The 24,184-nt window shown below is 42.0% G+C and overlaps 2 long non-coding RNA genes across 3 annotated transcripts in view; both read right to left on the reverse strand.

Annotated features, from left to right (window-relative positions):
- Positions 1-1,800: 1,800 nt before the first annotated feature.
- Positions 1,801-3,955, reverse strand: LOC135571178 (uncharacterized). Its single transcript, XR_010463672.1, has 3 exons — positions 3,875-3,955; positions 3,580-3,670; positions 1,801-1,878 (listed from the first exon to the last, which is right to left on the reverse strand). It is a non-coding gene; the product is annotated as an uncharacterized LOC135571178 (long non-coding RNA).
- Positions 3,956-4,167: 212 nt separating this feature from the next.
- Positions 4,168-24,184, reverse strand: part of LOC135571177 (uncharacterized) — a 22,897-nt gene continuing 2,880 nt past the window's right edge. For both annotated transcript variants that reach the window (XR_010463670.1, XR_010463671.1), the window contains exons 2-4: positions 13,635-13,740; positions 13,010-13,090; positions 4,168-4,192 (exon numbers count right to left, since the gene is read on the reverse strand). This is a non-coding gene — a long non-coding RNA (uncharacterized LOC135571177). The remainder of the gene's footprint in view (positions 4,193-13,009; positions 13,091-13,634; positions 13,741-24,184) is intronic.

Genomic DNA, 24,184 nt, shown 5'->3' on the forward strand with positions numbered 1-24,184 from the left:
CTGGAAGCTGTGTGCTGCCGTTTTCACTACATTCCCCACGTGGACCCCTGTGCAATTCAAGTTCCAGACAATGAGTTTCAGCCCCTCACCATTTAAGTGCAAAGCTAGCAAGATGTAGAGAGAGAGAGAGAGAGAGAGAGAGAGAGAGAGAGAGAGAGAGAGAGAGAGAGAGAGAGAGAGAGAGAGAAGGAGAGAGAGAAGAGCCAGAGAAGGAGGCCAGAGAGGAAGAAGAAGGAGCCAGAGAAAGAAGAAGGAGCCAGAGAGAAGAAGAAGGAGCCAGAAGAAGAAGGAGCCAGAGAGAAGAAGGAGCCAGAGAGAAGAAGAAGAAGAGCCAGAGAAGAAGGAGCCAGAGAGAGACGAGAAGGAGCCAGAGAAGAGACCAGAGAAGAAGGAGGTGAGAGAGAAGAAAGAGCCAGAGAGAGAAGAAGAAGGAGCCAGAGAGAAGAAGAAGAAGAGCCAGAGAGAAGGAGCCAGAGAGAGAGAAGAAGGAGCCAGAGCCAGAGAGAAGAAGGAAGGAGCCAGAGACAGAGAGAGAAGGGGAGCCAGAGAGAAGAGGCCAGAGAGAAGGAGCCAGAGAAAGAAGGAGCCAGAGAGAATGAGCCAGAGAGAAGAAGGAGCCAGAGAGGGAAGAAGAAGGAGCCAGAGAGAAGAAGGAGCCAGAGAGAGAAGAAGAAGGAGCCAGAGAGAAGAAGGAGCCAAGAGAGAGAAGAAGAAGGAGCCAGAGAGAAGAAGAAGAAGAGAGCCAGAGAGAGAGAAGAAGGAGCCAGAGAGAAGAAGGAGCCAGAGAAGAAGAAGGAGCCAGAGAGAAGAAGGAGCCAGAGAGAGAAGAAGAAGGAGCCAGAGAGAAGAAGAAGAAGGAGCCAGAGAGAAGAAGGAGCCAGAGAGAGAAGAAGAAGGAGCCAGAGAGAAGAAGAAGGAGCCAGAGAGAGAAGAGGAGCCAAGAAGGAGCCAGAGAGAAGAAGAAGAAGAAGAAGGAGCCAGAGAGAAGAAGGGAGCCAGAGAGAAGAAGGAGCCAAGAGAGAAGAAGAAGGAGCCAGAGAGAAGAAGAAGAAGGAGCCAGAGAGAGAGAAGAAGAAGGATCCAGAGAGAGAGGACACTGTATATTTATATAATATGACATTTGTAATGTCTTTATTGTTTTGAAACTTCTGTATGTGTAATGTTTACTGTTAATTTGTATTGTTTATTTCACTTTATATATTCACTTTATATATTATCTACCTCACTTGCTTTGGCAATGTTAACACATGTTTCCCATGCCAATAAAGCCCTTGAATTGAATTGAATTGAGAGAGACGGACAGAGAAGACGGACAGAGACACAGAGAGAGACACAGAGAGAGACAGAGAGAGAGACAGAGAGACAGAGTGAGACACAGAGAGAGACAGAGAGACAGAGTGAGACAGAGCAGTGACGTGGTGTACATCTCTGCACATATGTGACGTAATACTCAATTATCGGTGACTACTTTCAGCTAGTGAGCTCTACTTTCAGCTAGTGAGCTCTACTTTCAACTAGTGAGCGCTACTTTCAGCTAGTGAGCTCTACTTTCAGCTAGTGAGCTCTACTTTCAGCTAGTGAGCGCTACTTTCAGTTGGTGAGCTCTACTTTCAGCTAGTGAGCTCTACTTTCAGCTAGTGAGCTCTACTTTCAGCTAGTGAGCGCTACTTTCAGTTGGTGAGCTCTACTTTCAGCTAGTGAGCTCTACTTTCAGCTAGTGAGCGCTACTTTCAGCTAGTGAGCTCTACTTTCAGCTAGTGAGCTCTACTTTCAGCTAGTGAGCGCTACTTTCAGAACTTACTGGTATATAACTGGCATTGATGAAGTCAGAACAGGGGTCATCCTCCAGGTAGGAGAGCTTCACTCTGGTGGAATCATCTAGAACAGAAGAGAGATGTCGTTAGTGTGACTGACTGGGTTCTCCCTCTGAGCTAATGCCTCTAGGCATTGACTGAAGTCTTCAAGTCGTCAAGTCGTCAAGTCTTCAAGTCTTCAAGTCTTCAAGTCTTCAAGTTTCAGACGAACAAACTCATCACCTCAGTTACATTAAAGCTCTGGTAAGAAAATACTGTAAAGGTCTTGGAATCTGCACAGAGGGGTTGAAGATGTTGTTGTTGCTGCATTGAAGCAAAATGATATTAAAGTAAGGATGCTGCTTCACTTTGTATTGAGCAGTGCCACAGATTGATAGGCCATACTTCACTAATAACTTATACCAAGTAACCCCTGCTTTAAATGAATTCACAACTGTAAACATACATGGTTGCTGTTTGTGAGCGGCGAACTTGTTCTCCGTTCCACAATTAGACACCTCCAATTGTATTGCCACCTGAACAAACACTTTTGAGTCCAGACCAATTATTCCAGACCAATTTAATTAATGTGCTTGAACAACGACAAAGCAGAAACTTAACTTTGAAAAGTAAAATGCACCCTATTCCCAAACAGAGCCCTGTAGAACTGGTCTAAAGTACTCCACTATTCCCAAACAGAGCCCTATAGAAACTGGTCTAAAGTAATCCACTATTCCCAAACAGAGCCCTATATAAACTGGTCTAAAGTAATCCACTATTCCCAAACAGAGCCCTGTAGAACTGGTCTAAAGTACTCCACTATTCCCAAACAGAGCCCTATAGAAACTGGTCTAAAGTAATCCACTATTCCCAAACAGAGTCCTGTAGAAACTGGTCTAAAGTAGTCCACTATATAGGGAATAGGGCTCTGGTCTAAAATAGTGCACTATATAGGGAATAGGACTCTGGTCTAAAGTAGTGCACTATATAGGGAATAGGGCTCTGGTCTAAAGTAGTGTACTATATAGGGAATAGGGCCTTGGTCTCTCTCTCATTAATCCTTAGATCCACTCTGTGGGCTACTCACAGGACAGGATGTTGTTGTAACGGCTCTCTCTCATTAATCCTTAGATCCACTCTGTGGGCTACTCACAGGGCAGGATGTTGTTGCGGTTCTCTCTCTTAATCCTTAGTCCTCTGTGTACTCAGATGGACAGGATGTTGTTGTCTCTCCTCTCATTAATCCCTTAGATCCACTCTGTGGGCTACTCACAGGACAGGATGTTGTTGTAACAGTTCTCTCTCATTAATCCTTACATCCACTGTGGGCTACTCACAGGACAGGATGTTTGTTGTAGGTTCTCTCTCATTAATCCTTAGATCCACTCTGTGGGCTACTCACAGGACAGGATGTTGTTGTAACGGTTCTCTCTCATTAATCCTTACATCCACTGTGGGCTACTCACAGGACAGGATGTTGTAACGGTTCTCTCTCATTAATCCTTACATCCACTGTGGGCTACTCACAGGACAGGATGTTGTAACGGTTCTCTCTCATTAATCCTTAGATCCACTCTGTGGGCTACTCACAGGACAGGATGTTGTTGTAACGGTTCTCTCTCATTAATCCTTACATCCACTGTGGGCTACTCACAGGACAGGATGTTGTTGTAACGGTTCTCTCTCATTAATCCTTAGATCCACTCTGTGGGCTACTCACAGGGCAGGATGTTGTTGTAACGGTTCTCTCTCATGAATCCTTAGATCCACTCTGTGGGCTACTCACAGGGCAGGATGTTGTTGTAACGGTTCTTGCCCCTGTTCTCTGGTAGACGGGCTGCATCCAGAGGCTGGTTACGACCCACATCCTTCAGATCCTGAGGGGGAATAGAAATAATCAATGATTTAGTGAAACAGCTCCATGGGCTAGGGGCCTTGGAAATAAAGCAGGAGTTTATAAAGAATTGGTTTATAAACTAACACTTCAAAGTTTAAAAAACGACTTTATAAACATGTTTTTTTTTGTAGATAAAGGGGATCTCTTATCAGATAATCATTTCTGAAGTTCTTTTTTTGTTTACCTCAAACTCTTCTGACAGAAGATAGTTGGAGTCTGCCTGTAGCTTAGTGAGGTGGGATTCAAAGTGGGCTGCTTTGTGGGGCTGAGAGGAGACAGACAGACACATCTTAGAGAAATGATCTACGAGAATGTAAATGATTCATGAGACTTGTAAATGTAAATGTAAAACAACGTTTATGGAAACAGGATTTATTGTGATTTATTTAGGGCAGATAATAGGACTTGTAATACTACTTGGTCGTCCTATTTAGTTCAGGATTTATAGAGACAGAAGATAACATGGAGGGTGTAATAGACGCACCTTGAGATGCGTCGGTTGCTGAAATAAAGAGAAGTAGAGTGTAAGATTAGACGACTGTGTTCCTGTTAAACACATTTCCTTTTATCTTGTTACACACTCCATTTTGTTTCGGCGACTAAGAGATTCAGAACTCCATTTTGTTTCGGCGACTAAGAGATTCAGAACTCCATTTTGTTTCGGCGACTAAGAGATTCAGAACTCCATTTTGTTTCGGCGACTAAGAGATTCAGAACTCCATTTTGTTTGTAAGAGATTCAGAACTCCATTTTGTTTCGGCGACTAAGAGATTCAGAACTCCATTTTGTTTCGGCGACTAAGAGATTCAGAACTCCATTTTGTTTCGGCGACTAAGAGATTCAGAACTCCATTTTGTTTCGGCGACTAAGAGATTCAGAACTCCATTTTGTTTCGGCGACTAAGAGATTCAGAACTCCAGTTTGTTTCGGCGACTAAGAGATTCAGAGTGCCCTCTCTCCTCACACACTAATCTTGTTACTTCCTCACAGACCTACGCCACTCTGCTGAAATGACCTTTAAATTACATTTCCTCGTTTAATTGAATTGAACCTTTATTGAACCAGGTTGTCCCATTGAGGGCTGAAGACCTCTTTCACAAGAGAGACCTGAACATGTAATTACATTGTTTACGACAACCCTGAAGGTTCATTCATTTCCCAGACTGTCTGTTGGTGGTGGACCTATGTTTAGATACTGAGTGTTTGGTGCACAGACAGTGTGTTGAGGTAGACAGGAGTTCACTGTGTTGTCCATCCCCTCTCAGCAGTGACTGACCACCCAGGGATCAATGATGGTAGTCCCTCCCCTGTGTCAAGGCCTGCTGACTGATGAGTGACAACCCAGGGATCAATGATGATAGTCCCTCCCTGTGTCAAGGCCTGCTGACTGATGAGTGACAGCCAGGGATCAATGATGGTAGACCCTCCCTTGTGTCAAGGCCTGCTGACTGGTGAGTGACAACCCAGGGATCAATGATGGTAGTCCCTCCCCTGTGTCAAGGCCTGCTGACTGGTGAGTGACAACCCAGGGATCAATGATGGTAGACCCTCCCTTGTGTCAAGGCCTGCTGACTGATGAGTGACAAACCAGGGATCAATGATGGTAGTCCCTCCCCTGTGTCAAGGCCTGCTGACTGGTGAGTGCAAACCCAGGGATCAATGATGGTTGTTCACCAACAGAACAGAGTGGTTTAAACCCCTTCCTGTTATCGATCTGCAACAACCTAGTGGATGATTGCATCCATTATTTCAGCACAAACCCACACGCATGCACACATGAGAGCACGTACACACACACACATCTATTTTTAGAGACAGGGAGAATGACATCTCTCTCTGTCCCTTCACTCATACTGATCAAGGTTCCCTGCGAGTCAGTGTGACAATGGACAGAAAAAAATTGGATGGCATCAGAGAAGTGACGAGAGAAGGATGGAGAGAGGGAAGGATGGAGAGAGGGAAGGATGGAGAGATGGAAGGATGGAGAGAGGGAAGGATGGAGAGAGGGAAGGATGGAAAGATGGAAGGATGGAGAGAGGGAAGGATGGAGAGAGGGAAGGATGTAGAGAGGGAAGGATGGCGAGAGGGAAGGATGGAGAGAGGGAAGGATGGAGAGAGGGAAGGGTAAAAAGATGGAAGGATGGAAAGATGGAAAGAGGGAAGGATGGAGAGATGGAAGGATGGAGGGAGGGAAGGATGGAGAGAGGGAAGGATGGAGAGAGGGAAGGATGGAAAGATGGAAAGAGAGAAGGATGGAGAGATGGAAGGATGGAAAGATGGAAGGATGGAGAGATGGAGACATGGAAGGATGGAGAGAGGGAAGGATGGAGAGATGGAAGGATGGAGAGATGGAAGGATGGAGAGAGGGAAGGATGGCGAGAGGGAAGGATGGAGAGAGGGAAGGATGGAGAGATGGAAGGATGGAAAGATGGAAGGATGGAGAGGAAGGATGGAAAGAGGGAAGGATGGAAGGATGGAAAGATGGAAGGATGGAAAGATGGAAGGATGGAAGATGGAAGGATGGAGAGAGGGAAGGATGGAAAGATGGAAGGATGGAGAGATGGAAGGATGGAAGATGGAAGGGTGGAAAGAGGGAAGGATGGAGAGAGGGAAGGATGGAGAGAGGAAGGATGGAAAGATGGAAAGGGAAGGATGGAGAGATGGAAGGATGGAGAGATGGAAGGATGGAGAGAGGGAAGGATGGAAAGAGGGAAGGATGGAGAGATGGAAGGATGGAGAGGGAAGGATGGAAAGATGGAAAGAGAGAAGGATGGAGAGATGGAAGGATGGAGAGAAGGAAGGATGGAGAGATGGAGAGATGGAAGGATGGAGAGAGGGAAGGATGGAGAGATGGAAGGATAGAGAGAGAGGGAAGGATGGAGAGAGGGAAGGATGGCGAGAGGGAAGGATGGAGAGAGGAAGGATGGAGAGATGGAAGGATGGAAAGATGGAAGGATGGAGAGAGGGAAGGATGGAAAGAGGGAAGGATGGAGAGAGGGAAGGATGGAAAGATGGAAGGATGGAAAGATGGAAGGATGGAGAGATGGAAGGATGGAGAGAGGGAAGGATGGAAAGATGGAAGGATGGAGAGATGGAAGGATGGAGAGAGGAAGAAAAGAGGGAAGGATGGAGAGAGGGAAGGATGGAAGGGAAGGATGGAAAGATGGAAAGAGGGGAAGGATGGAGAGATGGAAGGATGGAGAGATGGAAGGATGGAGAGAGGAAGGATGGAAAGAGGGAAGGATGGAGAGATGGAAGGATGGAGAGAGGGAAGGATGGAAAGATGGAAAGAGAGAAGGATGGAGAGATGGAAGGATGGAGAGAAGGAAGGATGGAGAGATGGAGAGATGGAAGGATGGAGAGAGGGAAGGATGGAGAGATGGAAGGATGGAGAGATGGAAGGATGGAGAGATGGAATGATGGAGAGAGGGAAGGATGGAGAGAGGGAAGGATGGCGAGATGGAAGGATGGAGAGAGGGAAGGATGGAGAGATGGAAGGATGGAAAGATGTAAGGATGGAGAGATGGAAGGATGGAGAGATGGAAGGATGGAGAGATGGAATGATGGAGAGAGGGAAGGATGGAGAGAGGGAAGGATGGCGAGATGGAAGGATGGAGAGAGGGAAGGATGGAGAGAGGGAAGGATGGAGAGATGGCCTCATTCTGTCATTACATGTCAAATCAATGAACTGCTAGTCCTTCTCTCTGCTCTGATCCCCATGTCAATCACTGGTTTTAAGTCATGTATATTTCAGCAGTGCTCTTTGTGATCTCTTTTCTCTGCCAGTCACTCGTTGGAAGGACTAGGAGGGAGGCAGTGACTTCAGTATTTGCTCGTCACTCCTTCAGTCTCAAGTAATGTCCTTCCTATAATCTTCACTACAATGCAATTACACATGAAGACAAGCTTGTCTCTAGGTGCTTCTAAACTCAAGGAGCGTACAGTTGTAATGAACAACTCTTTATGATTCAGATGTTGAAATCAGACATTAAAATCAGACGTTGAAATCGGACATTAAAATCAGACATTAAAATCAGACGTTGAAATCAGACATTAAAATCAGACGTTGAAATCGGACATTAAAATCAGACCTTGAAATCAGACAATGAAATCAGACGTTGAAATCAGACGTTGAAATCAGACATTAAAATCAGACATTAAAATCAGACGTTGAAATCAGACGTTGAAATCAGACGTTGAAATCAGACATTAAAATCTGACATTAAAATCAGACGTTGAAATCAGACGTTGAAATCAGACGTTGAAATCAGACATTAAAATCAGACATCAAAATCAGACGTTGAAATCGGACATTAAAATCAGACGTTGAAATCGGACATTAAAATCAGACATTAAAATCAGACGTTGAAATCGGACATTAAAATCAGACGTTGAAATCAGACATTAAAATCAGACATCAAAATCAGACGTTGAAATCGGACATTAAAATCAGACGTTGTAATTTGACATTAAAATCAGACATTAAAATATAAAAGTGTCCTCAGCAGGGATATAAAGAGACACTGAATATGCAGCCTGACCTCCTCTGGCAGACCATTCCAAAGTCTAGGGGCCCTAATTGCAAATTGTTTTCAACCTGGACTTTGGAATGGTCAACAGTGTCCTGCTAGAGCATAGATGTCAGAGTCAAGGCCCGCGGGCCACATCCGGCCCGCAAGAAGGTTTTTTACGGCCCCTGGGATGATCTTGATTTATTATTAGAACCGGCCCGCAGCAAGCCGGCAGCCCGCAGATCTTTTACACGCACCAATACTACATTTCCCACAATGCAAAGGTGGCCTTTTGAGCAGTATGCTGCTTCATTTCAATATTTATTGGCACAGCAGTAAGTCAGCATCACAGTAAAATTAACTTTCAGATACCCATCAAAAATGGCAAAACGGAAGGTGGATACTGAGAACCGGGGGTTTCAAACAAGGTGGGAGTCGGAGTATATGTTCACGAAGGTAGCTGGAAAACCTGTGTGTCTTCTGTGTGGAGAAAGTGTGGCGGTACTGAAAGAGTATAATCTGAGACGACATTATGAAACGAAACACGGACAAAAACAAGAATATGGACATGGAACAAAGGCTACAAAAGGCAGAGGAATTAAAACGAGGCCTCAAATCTCGACAGGCTCTGTTCAAAAAAGCCAAATCACAAGGCCAGGCTGCTGTCAAGGCCAGTTTTATTTTGGCAGAAGAGATCGCTAAATCAGCCCGGCCATTTACGGAGGGGATTTCATCAAAAACTGCATGATTAAAGTTTGTGACGAAGTTTGCCCAGAAAAAAGGCAACTCTTTTAAATGTGAGTCTGAGCAGAAACACCATTGCCAAGAGTAGACCAGTTGTCCATCAATCTAAAAGAGCAGCTTGTGAAAAAGGGAAAAGATTTTATTGCATATTCCTTGGCTGTGGATGAGAGCACCGACATTTCTGACATTGCCCAGTTGTCAATTTTCATCCGCGGAGTGGACTCCAACCTAAGCGTGACAGAGGAGTTTTTGGCTTTACGTCCTATGCATGGCACAACTACGGGCATGATTTGTATGAAGAGGTGTCAAGATGTGTAAATGAGATGGAGCTGCCTTGGGAAAAACTCGTGGGTTTTGACAACCGACGGAGCACCTGCGATGTGTGGACACAGGAGCGGACTGGTGGCGAAGATACGGGAAAAGATGCAAGAGGAAAACGCGACAGGTGAGCTGACAGCTTATCATTGTATCATACACCAGGAAGCGTTGTGCGGTAAAGCCTTGAAAATGGAGCATGTAATGAGCATCATCACGCGCACAGTTAACTTTATCAGAGCCAAAGGTTTGAATCACCGCCAGTTCAAGGCATTTCTGACGGAGTTAGAAACGGAGCATGGTGATTTGCCTTATCACACAGAGGTGCGATGGCTAAGCCAGGGAAAGGTGCTTCAAAGATGTTTCGAGCTTCGTGAGGAGATTTGTCTGTTCTTGGACAGCAAGGGAAAGACACAACACAACTCCGAGACGAAATGTTTCTGTGTGAAATGGCTTTTCTGTGTGACATTACGAGTCATCTGAATGCAATAAACTTGCAGCTGCAGGATCGGGATCGTGTCATCTCTGATATGTACAGTACAGTGAAGGCATTTAAAACCAAACTGACTCTGTGGGAGACGAGATGCGGAAAGAAAATTTGAGCCACTTTCCCAGCTGCCAGACCATGAAAGAGAAGCTCTCTACCAGTGCGTTCGAGCACACAGTTGGCTGATAAAATAGGTATGCTTGCCGCTGACTTTCGACGCCGATTTGCTGACTTTGAAGCACAAAAAGCAGGTTGAACTGCTCGGTAACCCATTTGCTGTTGACGTGGAAAGCTCACCACCAAACCTCCAAATGGAGTTGATTGACCTCCAATGCAATGATGCACTGAGGGCAAAATATGCGGCAGTGGGTGCTGCGGAGTTCGCCCGTTTCCTCCCCGGCACAATGCCCCAGCTGCGCATCCAGGCTGCTCAAACGTTGTCTATGTTTGGCAGCACATACCTGTGTGAACAACTGTTTTCTTTGATGAACCTGGAACAAACATCACACAGAAGTCGACTTACTGCTGAACACCTCCACTCAATTCTGAGGATTTCTTCAGCTCAGAGCCTTACCCCGAACATTGATGAACTTGTGGAAAAGATGGGACACCACCAAGTATCACCTCAACCTCAAACAAGTGAACATTACTGTGCAATCACATATTTAGAGTTTTTACTCAGTTCAAGTTTAAAAGTTAAAATTTAATATTTGTTTTCACTGCATGTTACTTCTCCTTAAACAAAGTGTTGTTTTTGATTAATAGATTTTGCACTTTATTTTTTTGTATTTCAATCCAATTATATTTTAAAAATATTTCAGTTGAGTGGATGATAGAAAATTGCTATTATTGTTTTTTTGCTTGAAGTAAATTTAGCCCACTTTTGCTAAAATAGAAAATATAGTCTACTGATGGTGCCTTGAATACCGGTTTCTTTCATTTAATGTTCATGTTATGGGGATATTTATATAAAGGAAATTTGTCTTTTGTGTCTGTTGAAAATTAAAGATTACTGACAGAGCCATAAGAAAATATTGCTTTATTTATCTGATCATATTGTAATATATTTGTTAGGTTTTCAGTAGGTTCAATTAGGTTCACTAGACTATATGCGTCATTTAAAATTTTTTCAATGAACATTCGAACAGTCCGGCCCTCGTCTTGTAGCTGATTTTTTTATTTGGCCCTCCGTCCATTTGACTTTGACACCCCTGTGCTAGAGGATGTCAGGCTGTGTCCTGGCTCATAGGGAGATGAATGGTCAACAGTGCCCTGCCAGAGGATGTCAGGCTGTGTCCTGGCTCATAGGGAGATGAATGGTCAACAGTGCCCTGCCAGATGATCTCAGGTTGCGTCCTGGCTCATAGGGAGATGAATGGTCAACAGTGCCCTGCCAGAGGATGTCAGGCTGTGTCCTGGCTCATAGGGAGATGAATGGTCAACAGTGCCCTGCCAGAGGATGTCAGGCTGTGTCCTGGCTCATAGGGAGATGAATGGTCAACAGTGCCCTGCCAGAGGATGTCAGGCTGTGTCCTGGCTCATAGGGAGATGAATGGTCAACAGTGCCCTGCCAGAGGATGTCAGGCTGTGTCCTGGCTCATAGGGAGATGAATGGTCAACAGTGCCCTGCCAGAGGATGTCAGGCTGTGTCCTGGCTCATAGGGAGATGAATGGTCAACAGTGCCCTGCCAGATGATCTCAGGTTGCGTCCTGGCTCATAGGGAGATGAATGGTCAACAGTGCCCTGCCAGAGGATGTCAGGCTGTATCCTGGCTCATAGGGAGATGAATGGTCAACAGTGCCCTGCCAGATGATCTCAGGTTGCGTCCTGGCTCATAGGGAGATGAATGGTCAACAGTGCCCTGCCAGAGGATGTCAGGCTGTGTCCTGGCTCATAGGGAGATGAATGGTCAACAGTGCCCTGCTAGAGGATGTCAGGCTGTGTCCTGGCTCATAGGGAGATGGATGATCAGAGATATAGGCTGGGGATAAACCAAACCTAGCCTTTAAAACGTGATTAATACAAGGTTACTATCTATTCTAAAAGTGACTGGTAGCTAGTTTAGAGAAACTAGATGAGGTGTGATATGGTTTCATTTCCTGGTGCCTGTTAAAAGCCGAGCTGCAGGGGTTTGAACTAACTGGAGTGATTTGGGACTGGCACATGTACACAGAGAGTTACAGTAATCTAGGCATGAGGCAATACAAGCATGTAGAAGTTTCTCCAAAACAGTGGCTGAGATAAAAGACTTGACATTAGCTAGCTTGGTCACTGGATAAGGCTAGCTACACTAGCTTGGTCACTGGTGAAAGGTAGCTGTGCTACCTTGGTCACTGGTGAAGGGTAGCTACGCTAGCTTGGTCAATGGTGAAGGGTAGCTATGCTAGCTTGGTCAATGGTGAAGGGTAGCTACGCTAGCTTGGTCACTGGTGAAGGGTAGCTACGCTAGCTTGGTCAATGGTGAAGGGTAGCTATGCTAGCTTGGTCAATGGTGAAGGGTAGCTACGCTAGCTTGGTCAATGGTGAAGGGTAGCTATGCTAGCTTGGTCAATGGTGAAGGGTAGCTACGCTAGCTTGGTCAATGGTGAAGGGTAGCTATGCTAGCTTGGTCAATGGTGAAGGGTAGCTATGCTAGCTTGGTCAATGGTGAAGGGTAGCTACGCTAGCTTGGTCAATGGTGAAGGGTAGCTATGCTAGCTTGGTCAATGGTGAAGGGTAGCTACGCTAGCTTGGTCACTGGTGAAGGGTAGCTATGCTAGCTTGGTCACTGGTGAAAGGTAGCTACACTAGCTTGGTCATTGGTGAAGGGTAGCTACGCTAGCTTAGTCACTGGTGAAAGGTAGCTAAACTAGCTTGGTCACTGGATAAGGGTAGCTACGCTAGCTTGGTCATTGGTGAAGGGTAGCTATGCTAGCTTGGTCACTGGTGAAGGGTAGCTATGCTAGGTTGGTCACTGGTGAAAGGTAGCTTGCTAGCTCAGTCACTGGTGAAGGGTAGCTATGTTAGCTTGGTCAATGGTGAAGGGTAGCTACACTAGCTTGGTCTATGGTGAAGGGTCGCTATGCTAGCTTGGTCACTGGTGAAGGGTAGCTATACTAGCTTGGTCAATGGTGAAGGGTAGCTATGCTAGTTTGGTCACTGGGTCTGATTGGTAAATAGACCTGCGTGTTTTCCACCTACCAGAGAACCTGAATGTTACGATTGCGGATGACGTCACCAAGGGGAAGCGTATAAAGACAAAAAGGGTTATGTGTGTCTCACCTTCTGACTCCAACGTACATCCCTGATGTAGGCCCCTGCTTCCACATGCTCATCCGTACCACTGGGCTCTCCTGTACTGCCCTGTGTACACACAACCATGCAATCAATTCAACTATAAATATCTTTTTTTAACCCAATTTGTAAAATTTTATAAGATTTGCCCGAATGGGTAGCACAATGCACAACGCACAACACACGACACACACGAACACGCACAGGCACGCACTACAGTACGTCTGTCCAGCAGCAAATGACTCATTCTTCAGTCATTTATTCCTAATTCCTAATTACACAGTCGTTAGCGTGACACATGATAGGTTCTGGACTCTACAATAAGGTTAGACATCATTGGTAGACTGAGTTTGAGGATGCCGATCATTAGAGCTCCAGCTTACTTCCTGTATAAATAACAAACAGAAACATTATTTACTGTCTAATAGCTCAAGACACGTGAAAATATGCATCTACATCTGAGTTCCAGCGTTATTTTTGTTTCGTGTCCCCAAAGGAGTGTCAAACTGTGTTAACCCACTGAGCTAAAGCCTAGGCATTATCCCAGAGAGGTAACGCAGGTCTTCAGGTCTCAGGCAAGGTGAAACATCCCAGTCCCGGACTAGACACTCACACTTTACGGATTCTCTGCCTGTAGACGAGGAGGGAGATGACGGCGATCAACATTCCGATGAGGAACATTCCGGCGCTGATGCCCTCGATGACTCCGCTGAGGGGCTCTGGGAGAGAAAACAATAACACACAAACAACCATGAATAAAACCCCTTACTGTGACTATAGTAGTAAAACCCCTTACTGTGACTATAGTAGTAAAACCCCTTACTGTGACTATAGTAGTAAAACCCCTTACTGTGACTATAGTAGGAAAACCCCTTACTGTGACTATAGTAGTAAAACCCCTTACTGTGACTATAGTAGTAAATCATCTTACTGTGACTATAGTAGTAAAACCCCTTACTGTGACTATAGTAGTAAAACCCCTTACTGTGACTATAGTAGTAAAACCCCTTACTGTGACTGTGACTATAGTAGTAAAACCCCTTACTGTGACTGTGACTATAGTAATAAAACCCCTTACTGTGACTATAGTAGTAAATCCTCTTACTGTGACTATAGTAGTAAAACCCCTTACTGTGACAGTGACTATAGTAATAAACCCCGTACTGTGACTATAGCAATAAAAACCCTTACTGTGACTATAGTAGTAAAAACCCTTACTGTGACTATAGCAAATCAAATCAAATCAAATGCTATTTGTCACATACACATGGTTAGCAGATGTTAATGCGAGTGTAGCGAAATGCTTGTGCTTCTTGTTCCGACAATGCAGTGATAACTAACAAGTAATCTAACTAACAATTCCAAAACTACTGTCTTATACACAGTGTAAGGGGATAAAGAATATGTACATAAGGATATATGAATGAGTGATGGTACAGAGCAGCATACAGTAGATGGTATCGAGTACAGTATATACATATGAGATGAGTATGTAGACAAAGTAAACAAAGTGGCATAGTTAAAGTGGCTAGTGATACATGTATTACATAAGGATGCAGTCGATGATGTATATACGTACGCATATGAGATGAATAATGTAGGGTAAGTAACATTATATAAGGTAGCATTGTTTAAAGTGGCTAGTGATATATTTACATCATTTCCCATCAATTCCCATTAAAGTAAAACCCCTTACTGTGACTATAGCAGTAAAACCCCTTACTGTGACTGTGACTATAGTAATAAAACCCCTTACTGTGACTATAGCAGTAAAAACCCTTACTGTGACTATAGCAGTAAAACCCCTTACTGTGACTGTGACTATAGCAGTAAAACCCCTTACTGTGACTATAGCAGTAAAACCCCTTACTGTGACTATAGTAGTAAAACCCCTTACTGTTACTATAGTAGTAAATCCTCTTACTGTGACTATAGTAGTAAATCCTCTTACTGTGACTATAGTAGTAAATCCTCTTACTGTGACTATAGTAGTAAAACCCCTTACTGTGACAGTGACTATAGTAGTAAATCCTCTTACTGTGACTATAGTAGTAAAACCCCTTACTGTGACAGTGACTATAGTAGTAAATCCTCTTACTGTGACTATAGCAGTAAAACCCCTTACTGTGACTATAGTAGTAAAACCCCTTACTGTGACTATAGTAGTAAAACCCCTTACTGTTACTATAGTAGTAAATCCTCTTACTGTGACCATAGTAGTAAAACCTCTTACTGTGACCATAGTAGTAAAACCCCTTACTGTGACTATAGTAGTAAAACCCCTTACTGTGACTATAGTTGTAAAACCCCTTACTGTGACAGTGACTATAGTAATAAACCCCTTACTGTGACTATAGCAGTAAAAAACCTTACTGTGGCTATAGTAGTAAAACCCCTTACTGTGACTATAGTAGTAAAACCCCTTACTGTGACTATAGTTGTAAAACCCCTTACTGTGACTGTGACTATAGTAATAAAACCCCTTACTGTGACTATAGCAGTAAAACCCCTTACTGTGACTATAGCAGTAAAACCCCTTACTGTGACTGTGACTATAGCAGTAAAACCCCTTACTGTGAAAATAGCAGTAAAACCCCTTACTGTGACTGTGACTATAGCAGTAAAACCCCTTACTGTGACTATAGTAGTAAAACCCCTTACTGTGACTATAGTAGTAAAACTCCTTACTGTTACTATAGTAGTAAAACCCCTTACTGTGACTATAGCAGGTAAACCCCTTACTGTGACTATAGTAGTAAAACCCCTTACTGTGACTATAGTAGTAAAACCCCTTACTGTGACTATAGTAATAAAACCCCTTACTGTGAATATATTAGTAAAACCTCTTACTGTGACTATAGTAGTAAATCCTCTTGCTGTGACTATAGTAGTAAATCCTCTTACTGTGACGATAGTAGTAAAACCCCTTACTGTGACTGTGACTATAGTGATAAACCCCTTACTGTGACTATAGTAATAAACCCCTTACTGTGACTATAGTAATAAACCCCTTACTGTGACTATAGTAATAAACCCCTTACTGTGACTATAGTAATAAACCCCTTACTGTGACAGTGACTATAGTAATAAACCCCTTACTGTGACAGTGACTATAGTAATAAACCCCTTACTGTGACTATAGTAGTAAAACCCCTTACTGTGACTATGGTAATAAACCCCTTACTGTGACTGTGACTATAGTAGTAAAACCCCTTACTGTGACTATAGTAGTAAAACCTCTTACTGTGACTATAGTAAAACCCTTACTGTGACTGTGACTATAGCAGTAAAACCCTTACTGTGACTGTGACTATAGCAGTAAAACCCCTTACTGTGACTATAGCAGTAAAACCCCTTACTGTGACTGTCACTATAGCAGTAAAACCCCTTACTGTGACTATAGCAGTAAAACCCATTACTGTGACTGTGACTATAGCAGTAAAACCCCGTACTGTGAAAATAGCAGTAAAACCCCTTACTGTGACTGTGACTATAGCAGTAAAACCCCTTACTGTGACTGTGACTATAGTAGTAAAACCCCTTACTGTGACTATAGTAGTAAAACCCCTTACTGTGACTATAGTAATAAAACCCCTTACTGTGACTATAGTAGTAAAACCCCTTACTGTGACTATAGTAGTAAAACCCATTACTGTGACTATAGTAGGAAAACCCCTTACTGTGACTATAGTAGTAAAACCCCTTACTGTGACTATGGCAGTAAAACCCCTTACTGTGACTATGGCAGTAAAACCCCTTACTGTGACTGTGACTATAGCAGTAAAACACCTTACTGTGACTATAGTAGTAAAACCCCTTACTGTGACTATAGTAGTAAAACTCCTTACTGTGACTATAGCAGTAAAACCCCTTACTGTGACTATAGTAGTAAAACCCCTTACTGTGACTATAGTAGTAAAACTCCTTACTGTTACTATAGTAGTAAAACCCCTTACTGTGACTATAGCAGGTAAACCCCTTACTGTGACTATAGTAGAAAAACCCCTTACTGTGACTATAGTAGTAAAATTTCTTACTGTGACTATAATAATAAAACCCCTTACTGTGAATATATTAGTAAAACCTCTTACTGTGACTATAGTAGTAAATCCTCTTGCTGTGACTATAGTAGTAAATCCTCTTACTGTGACGATAGTAGTAAAACCCCTTACTGTGACTGTGACTATAGTAATAAACCCCTTACTGTGACAGTGACTATAGTAATAAACCCCTTACTGTGACTATAGTAATAAACCCCTTACTGTGACTATAGTAATAAACCCCTTACTGTGACAGTGACTATAGTAATAAACCCCTTACTGTGACAGTGACTATAGTAATAAACCCCTTACTGTGACTATAGTAGTAAAACCCCTTACTGTGACTATGGTAATAAACCCCTTACTGTGACTGTGACTATAGTAGTAAAACCCCTTACTGTGACTATAGTAGTAAAACCTCTTACTGTGACTATAGTAGTAAAACCCCTTACTGTGACTGTGACTATAGCAGTAAAAACCCTTACTGTGACTGTGACTATAGCAGTAAAACCCCTTACTGTGACTATAGCAGTAAAACCCCTTACTGTGACTGTCACTATAGCAGTAAAACCCCTTACTGTGACTATAGCAGTAAAACCCATTACTGTGACTGTGACTATAGCAGTAAAACCCCGTACTGTGAAAATAGCAGTAAAACCCCTTACTGTGACTGTGACTATAGCAGTAAAACCCCTTACTGTGACTGTGACTATAGTAGTAAAACCCCTTACTGTGACTATAGTAGTAAAACCCCTTACTGTGACTATAGTAATAAAACCCCTTACTGTGACTATAGTAGTAAAACCCCTTACTGTGACTATAGTAGTAAAACCCATTACTGTGACTATAGTAGGAAAACCCCTTACTGTGACTATAGTAGTAAAACCCCTTACTGTGACTATGGCAGTAAAACCCCTTACTGTGACTATGGCAGTAAAACCCCTTACTGTGACTGTGACTATAGCAGTAAAACACCTTACTGTGACTGTGACTATAGCAGTAAAACACCTTACTGTGACTATAGTAGTAAAACCCCTTACTGTGACTATAGTAGTAAAACTCCTTACTGTGACTATAGCAGTAAAACCCCTTACTGTGACTATAGTAGTAAAACCCCTTACTGTGACTATAGTAGTAAAACTCCTTACTGTTACTATAGTAGTAAAACCCCTTACTGTGACTATAGCAGGTAAACCCCTTACTGTGACTATAGTAGTAAAACCCCTTACTGTGACTATAGTAGTAAAATTTCTGACTGTGACTATAGTAGTAAATCCTCTTGCTGTGACTATAGTAGTAAATCCTCTTACTGTGACGATAGTAGTAAAACCCCTTACTGTGACTGTGACTATAGTGATAAACCCCGTACTGTGACTATAGTAATAAACCTCTTACTGTGACTATAGTAATAAACCCCTTACTGTGACTATAGTAATAAACCCCTTACTGTGACTATAGTAATAAACCCCTTACTGTGACAGTGACTATAGTAATAAACCCCTTACTGTGACTATAGTAGTAAAACCCCTTACTGTGACTATGGTAATAAACCCCTTACTGTGACTGTGACTATAGTAGTAAAACCCCTTACTGTGACTATAGTAGTAAAACCTCTTACTGTGACTATAGTAGTAAAACCCCTTACTGTGACTGTGACTATAGCAGTAAAAACCCTTACTGTGACTGTGACTATAGCAGTAAAACCCCTTACTGTGACTATAGCAGTAAAACCCCTTACTGTGACTGTCACTATAGCAGTAAAACCCCTTACTGTGACTATAGCAGTAAAACCCCTTACTGTGACTGTGACTATAGCAGTAAAACCCCTTACTGTGACAAATAGCAGTAAAACCCCTACTGTGAGTACTATAGCAGTAAAACCCCTTACTGTGACTGTGACTATAGTAGTAAAACCCCTTACTGTGACTATAGTAGTAAAACCCCTTACTGTGACTATAGTAATAAAAACCCTTACTGTGACTATAGTAGTAAAACCCCTTACTGTGACTATAGTAGTAAAACCCATTACTGTGACTATAGTAGGAAAACCCCTTACTGTGACTATAGTAGTAAAACCCCTTACTGTGACTATGGCAGTAAAACCCCTTACTGTGACTATGGCAGTAAAACCCCTTACTGTGACTGTGACTATAGCAGTAAAACACCTTACTGTGACTGTGACTATAGCAGTAAAACACCTTACTGTGACTATAGTAGTAAAACCCCTTACTGTGACTATAGTAGTAAAACTCCTTACTGTGACTATAGCAGTAAAACCCCTTACTGTGACTATAGTAGTAAAACCCCTTACTGTGACTATGGCAGTAAAACCCCTTACTGTGACTGTGACTATAGCAGTAAAACACCTTACTGTGACTGTGACTATAGCAGTACAACACCTTACTGTGACTATAGTAGTAAAACCCCTTACTGTGACTATAGTAGTAAAACTCCTTACTGTGACTATAGCAGTAAAACCCCTTTCTGTGACTATAGTAGTAAAACCCCTTACTGTGACTATAGTAGTAAAACTCCTTAATGTGACTATAGTAGTAAAACCCCTTACTGTGACTATAGTAGTAAAACCCTTACTGTGACTATAGTAGTAAAACCCTTACTGTGACTATAGTAGGAAAACCCCTACTGTGACTATAGTAGTAAACCCCCTTACTGTGACTATAGCAGTAAAACCCCTTACTGTGACTATAGTAGTAAAACCCCTTACTGTGACTATAGTAGTAAAACCCCTTACTGTGACTATAGTAGTAAAACCCTTACTGTGACTATAGTAGTAAAACCCCTTACTGTGACTATAGTAGTAAAACCCCTTACTGTGACTATAGCAGTAAAACCCTTACTTTGACTATAGTAGTAAAACCCTTACTGTGACAATAGCTAAAACCCTTACTGTGACTATAGTAGTAAAACCCCTTACTGTGACTATAGTAGTAAAACCCCTTACTGTGACTATAGTAGTAAAACCCCTTACTGTGACTATAGTAGTAAAACCCCTTACTGTGACTATAGTAGTAAAACCCCTTACTGTGACTATAGTAGTAAAACCCCTTACTGTGACTATAGTAGTAAAAAAAAACTTACTGTGAATATAGTAGTAAAACTCCTTACTGTGACTATAGCAGTAAAATCCCTTACTGTGACTATGGCAGTAAAACCCCTTACTGTGACTATAGCAGTAAAACCCCTTACTGTGACTATAGTAGTAAAACCCCTTACTGCGACTATAGCCCCTTACTATGACTATAGCAGTGAAACCCCTTACTGTGAATATAGTAGTAAAACCCCTTACTGTGACTAGTAAAACCCCTTACTGTGACTGTGACTATAGTAGTAAAACCCTTACTGTGACTATAGTAGTAAAACCCCTTACTGTGACTATAGTAGTAAAACTCCTTACTGTGACTATAGTAGTAAAACTCCTTACTGTGACTATAGTAGTAAAACCCCTTACTGTGACTATAGTAATAAACCCCTTACTGTGACTATAGTAGTAAAACCCCTTACTGTGACTATAGTTGTAAAACCCCTTACTATGACTATAGCAGTAAAAAAAAAAAACGTGAATATAGTAGTAAAACCCCTTACTATGACTATAGCAGTAAAAAAAACTTACTGTGAATATAGTAGTAAAACTCCTTACTGTGACTATAGCAGTAAAACCCTTACTGTGACTGTGACTATAGTAGTAAAACCCCTTACTGTGACTGTGACTATAGCAGTAAAACCCCTTACTGTGACTATAGCTGTAAAACCCCTTACTGTGACTGTGACTATAGTAATAAAACCCCTTACTGTGACTATAGCAGTAAAACCCCTTACTGTGACTATAGCAGTAAAACCCCTTACTGTGACTGTGACTATAGCAGTAAAACCCCTTACTGTGAAAATAGCAGTAAAACCCCTTACTGTGACTGTGACTATAGCAGTAAAACCCCTTACTGTGACTATAGTAGTAAAACCCCTTACTGTGACTGTGACTATAGCAGTAAAACCCTTACTGTGACTATAGTAGTAAAACCCCTTACTGTGACAATAGCAGTAAAACCCCTTACTGTGACTATAGTACTAAAACCCCTTACTGTGACTATAGTAGTAAAACCCCTTACTGTGACTATAGTAGTAAAACCCCTTACTGTGACTATAGTAGTAAAAACCCCTTACTGTGACTATAGTAGTAAAACCCCTTACTGTGACTATAGTAGTAAAACCCTTACTGTGACTATAGTAGTAAATCCTCTTGCTGTGACTATAGTAGTAAAACCTCTTACTGTGACTATAGTAGTAAAACCCCTTACTGTGACTGTGACTATAGTAATAAACCCCTTACTGTGACTATAGTAATAAACCCCTTACTGTGACTATAGTAATAAACCCCTTACTGTGACTATAGTAATAAACCCCTTACTGTGACTATAGTAATAAACCCCTTACTGTGACAGTGACTATAGTAATAAACCCCTTACTGTGACAGTGACTATAGTAATAAACCCCTTACTGTGACTATAGTAGTAAAACCCCTTACTGTGACTATAGTAATAAACCCCTTACTGTGACAGTGACTATAGTAATAAACCCCTTACTGTGACTATAGTAGTAAAACCTCTTACTGTGACTATAGTGAAAACCCCTTACTGTGACTGTACTATAAAAAAACCCTTACTGTGACTATAGTAGTAAAACCCCTTACTGTGACTATAGCAGTAAAACCCCTTACTGTGACTGTGAGTAAAACCCCTTACTGTGACTATAGCAGTAAAACCCATTACTGTGACTGTGACTATAGTAGTAAAACCCCTTACTGTGACTATAGCAGTAAAACCCCTTACTTGACTGTGACTATAGTAGTAAAACCCTTACTGTGACTGTGACTATAGTAGTAAAACCCCTTACTGTGACTATAGTAGTAAACCCTTACTGTGACTATAGTAATAAAAACCCTTACTGTGACTATAGTAGTAAAACCCCTAAATAGTAGTAAAACCCCTTACTGTGACTATAGTAGGAAAACCCTTACTGTGACTATAGTAGTAAAACCCCTTACTGTGACTATAGCAGTAAAACCCCTTACTGTGACTATGGCAGTAAAACCCCTTACTGTGACTGTGACTATAGCAGTAAAACACCTTACTGTGACTGTGACTATAGCAGTAAAACCCCTACTGTGACTATAGTAGTAAAACCCCTTACTGTGACTATAGTAGTAAAACCCTTACTGTGACTATAGTAGTAAAACCCCTTACTGTGACTATAGTAGTAAAACTCCTTACTGTTACTATAGTAGTAAAACCCCTTACTGTGACTATAGCAGGTAAACCCCTTACTGTGACTATAGTAGTAAAACCCCTTACTGTGACTATAGTAGTAAAACCCCTTACTGTGACTATAGTAATAAAACCCCTTACTGTGAATATATTAGTAAAACCTCTTACTGTGACTATAGTAGTAAATCCTCTTGCTGTGACTATAGTAGTAAATCCTCTTACTGTGACTATAGTAGTAAAACCCCTTACTGTGACTGTGACTATAGTAATAAACCCCTTACTGTGACTATAGTAATAAACCCCTTACTGTGACTATAGTAATAAACCCCTTACTGTGACTATAGTAATAAACCCCTTACTGTGACAGTGACTATAGTAATAAACCCCTTACTGTGACTGACTACCCTTACTGTGACTATAGTAGTAAAACCCCTTACTGTGACTATGGTAGTAAAACCCCTTACTGTGACTGTGACTATAGTAGTAAAACCCCTTACTGTGACTATAGTAGTAAAACCTCTTACTGTGACTATAGTAAAAACCCCTTACTGTGACTGTGACTATAGCAGTAAAAACCCTTACTGTGACTGTGACTATAGCAGTAAAACCCTTACTGTGACTATAGCAGTAAAACCCCTTACTGTGACTGTCACTATAGCAGTAAAACCCCTTACTGTGACTATAGCAGTAAAACCCATTACTGTGACTGTGACTATAGCAGTAAAACCCCGTACTGTGAAAATAGCAGTAAAACCCCTTACTGTGACTGTGACTATAGCAGTAAAACCCCTTACTGTGACTGTGACTATAGCAGTAAAACCCCTTACTGTGACTATAGTAGTAAAACCCCTTACTGTGACTATAGTAATAAAACCCCTTACTGTGACTATAGTAGTAAAACCCCTTACTGTGACTATAGTAGTAAAACCCATTACTGTGACTATAGTAGTAAAACCCCTTACTGTGACTATGGCAGTAAAACCCCTTACTGTGACTATGGCAGTAAAACCCCTTACTGTGACTGTGACTATAGCAGTAAAACACCTTACTGTGACTGTGACTATAGCAGTAAAACACCTTACTGTGACTATAGTAGTAAAACCCCTTACTGTGACTATAGTAGTAAAACTCCTTACTGTGACTATAGCAGTAAAACCCCTTACTGTGACTATAGTAGTAAAACCCCTTACTGTGACTATGGCAGTAAAACCCCTTACTGTGACTGTGACTAAAGTAAAACACCCTTACTGTGACTGTGACTATAGCAGTAAAACACCTTACTGTGACTATAGTAGTAAAACCCCTTACTGTGACTATAGTAGTAAAACTCCTTACTGTGACTATAGCAGTTAAACCCCTTACTGTGACTATAGTAGTAAAACCCCTTACTGTGACTATAGTAGTAAAACTCCTTAATGTGACTATAGTAGTAAAACCCCTTACTGTGACTATAGTAGTAAAACCCCTTACTGTGACTATAGTAGTAAAACCCCTTACTGTGACTATAGTAGGAAAACCCCTTACTGTGACTATAGTAGTAAAACCCCTTACTGTGACTGTGACTATAGCAGTAAAACCCCTTACTGTGACTATAGTAGTAAAACCCCTTACTGTGACTATAGTAGTAAAACCCCTTACTGTGACTATAGCAGTAAAACCCCTTACTGTGACTATAGTAGTAAAACCCCTTACTGCGACTATAGTAGTAAAACCTCTTACTATGACTATAGCAGTAAAACCCCTTACTGTGAATATAGTAGTAAAACCCCTTACTGTGACTGTAGTAATAAACCCCTTACTATGACAGTGACTATAGTAGTAAATCCCCTTACTGTGACTATAGT

Source organism: Oncorhynchus nerka, unplaced genomic scaffold (assembly GCF_034236695.1).
Source record: "Oncorhynchus nerka isolate Pitt River unplaced genomic scaffold, Oner_Uvic_2.0 unplaced_scaffold_712, whole genome shotgun sequence".
NCBI classification, from domain to species: domain Eukaryota; kingdom Metazoa; phylum Chordata; class Actinopteri; order Salmoniformes; family Salmonidae; genus Oncorhynchus; species Oncorhynchus nerka.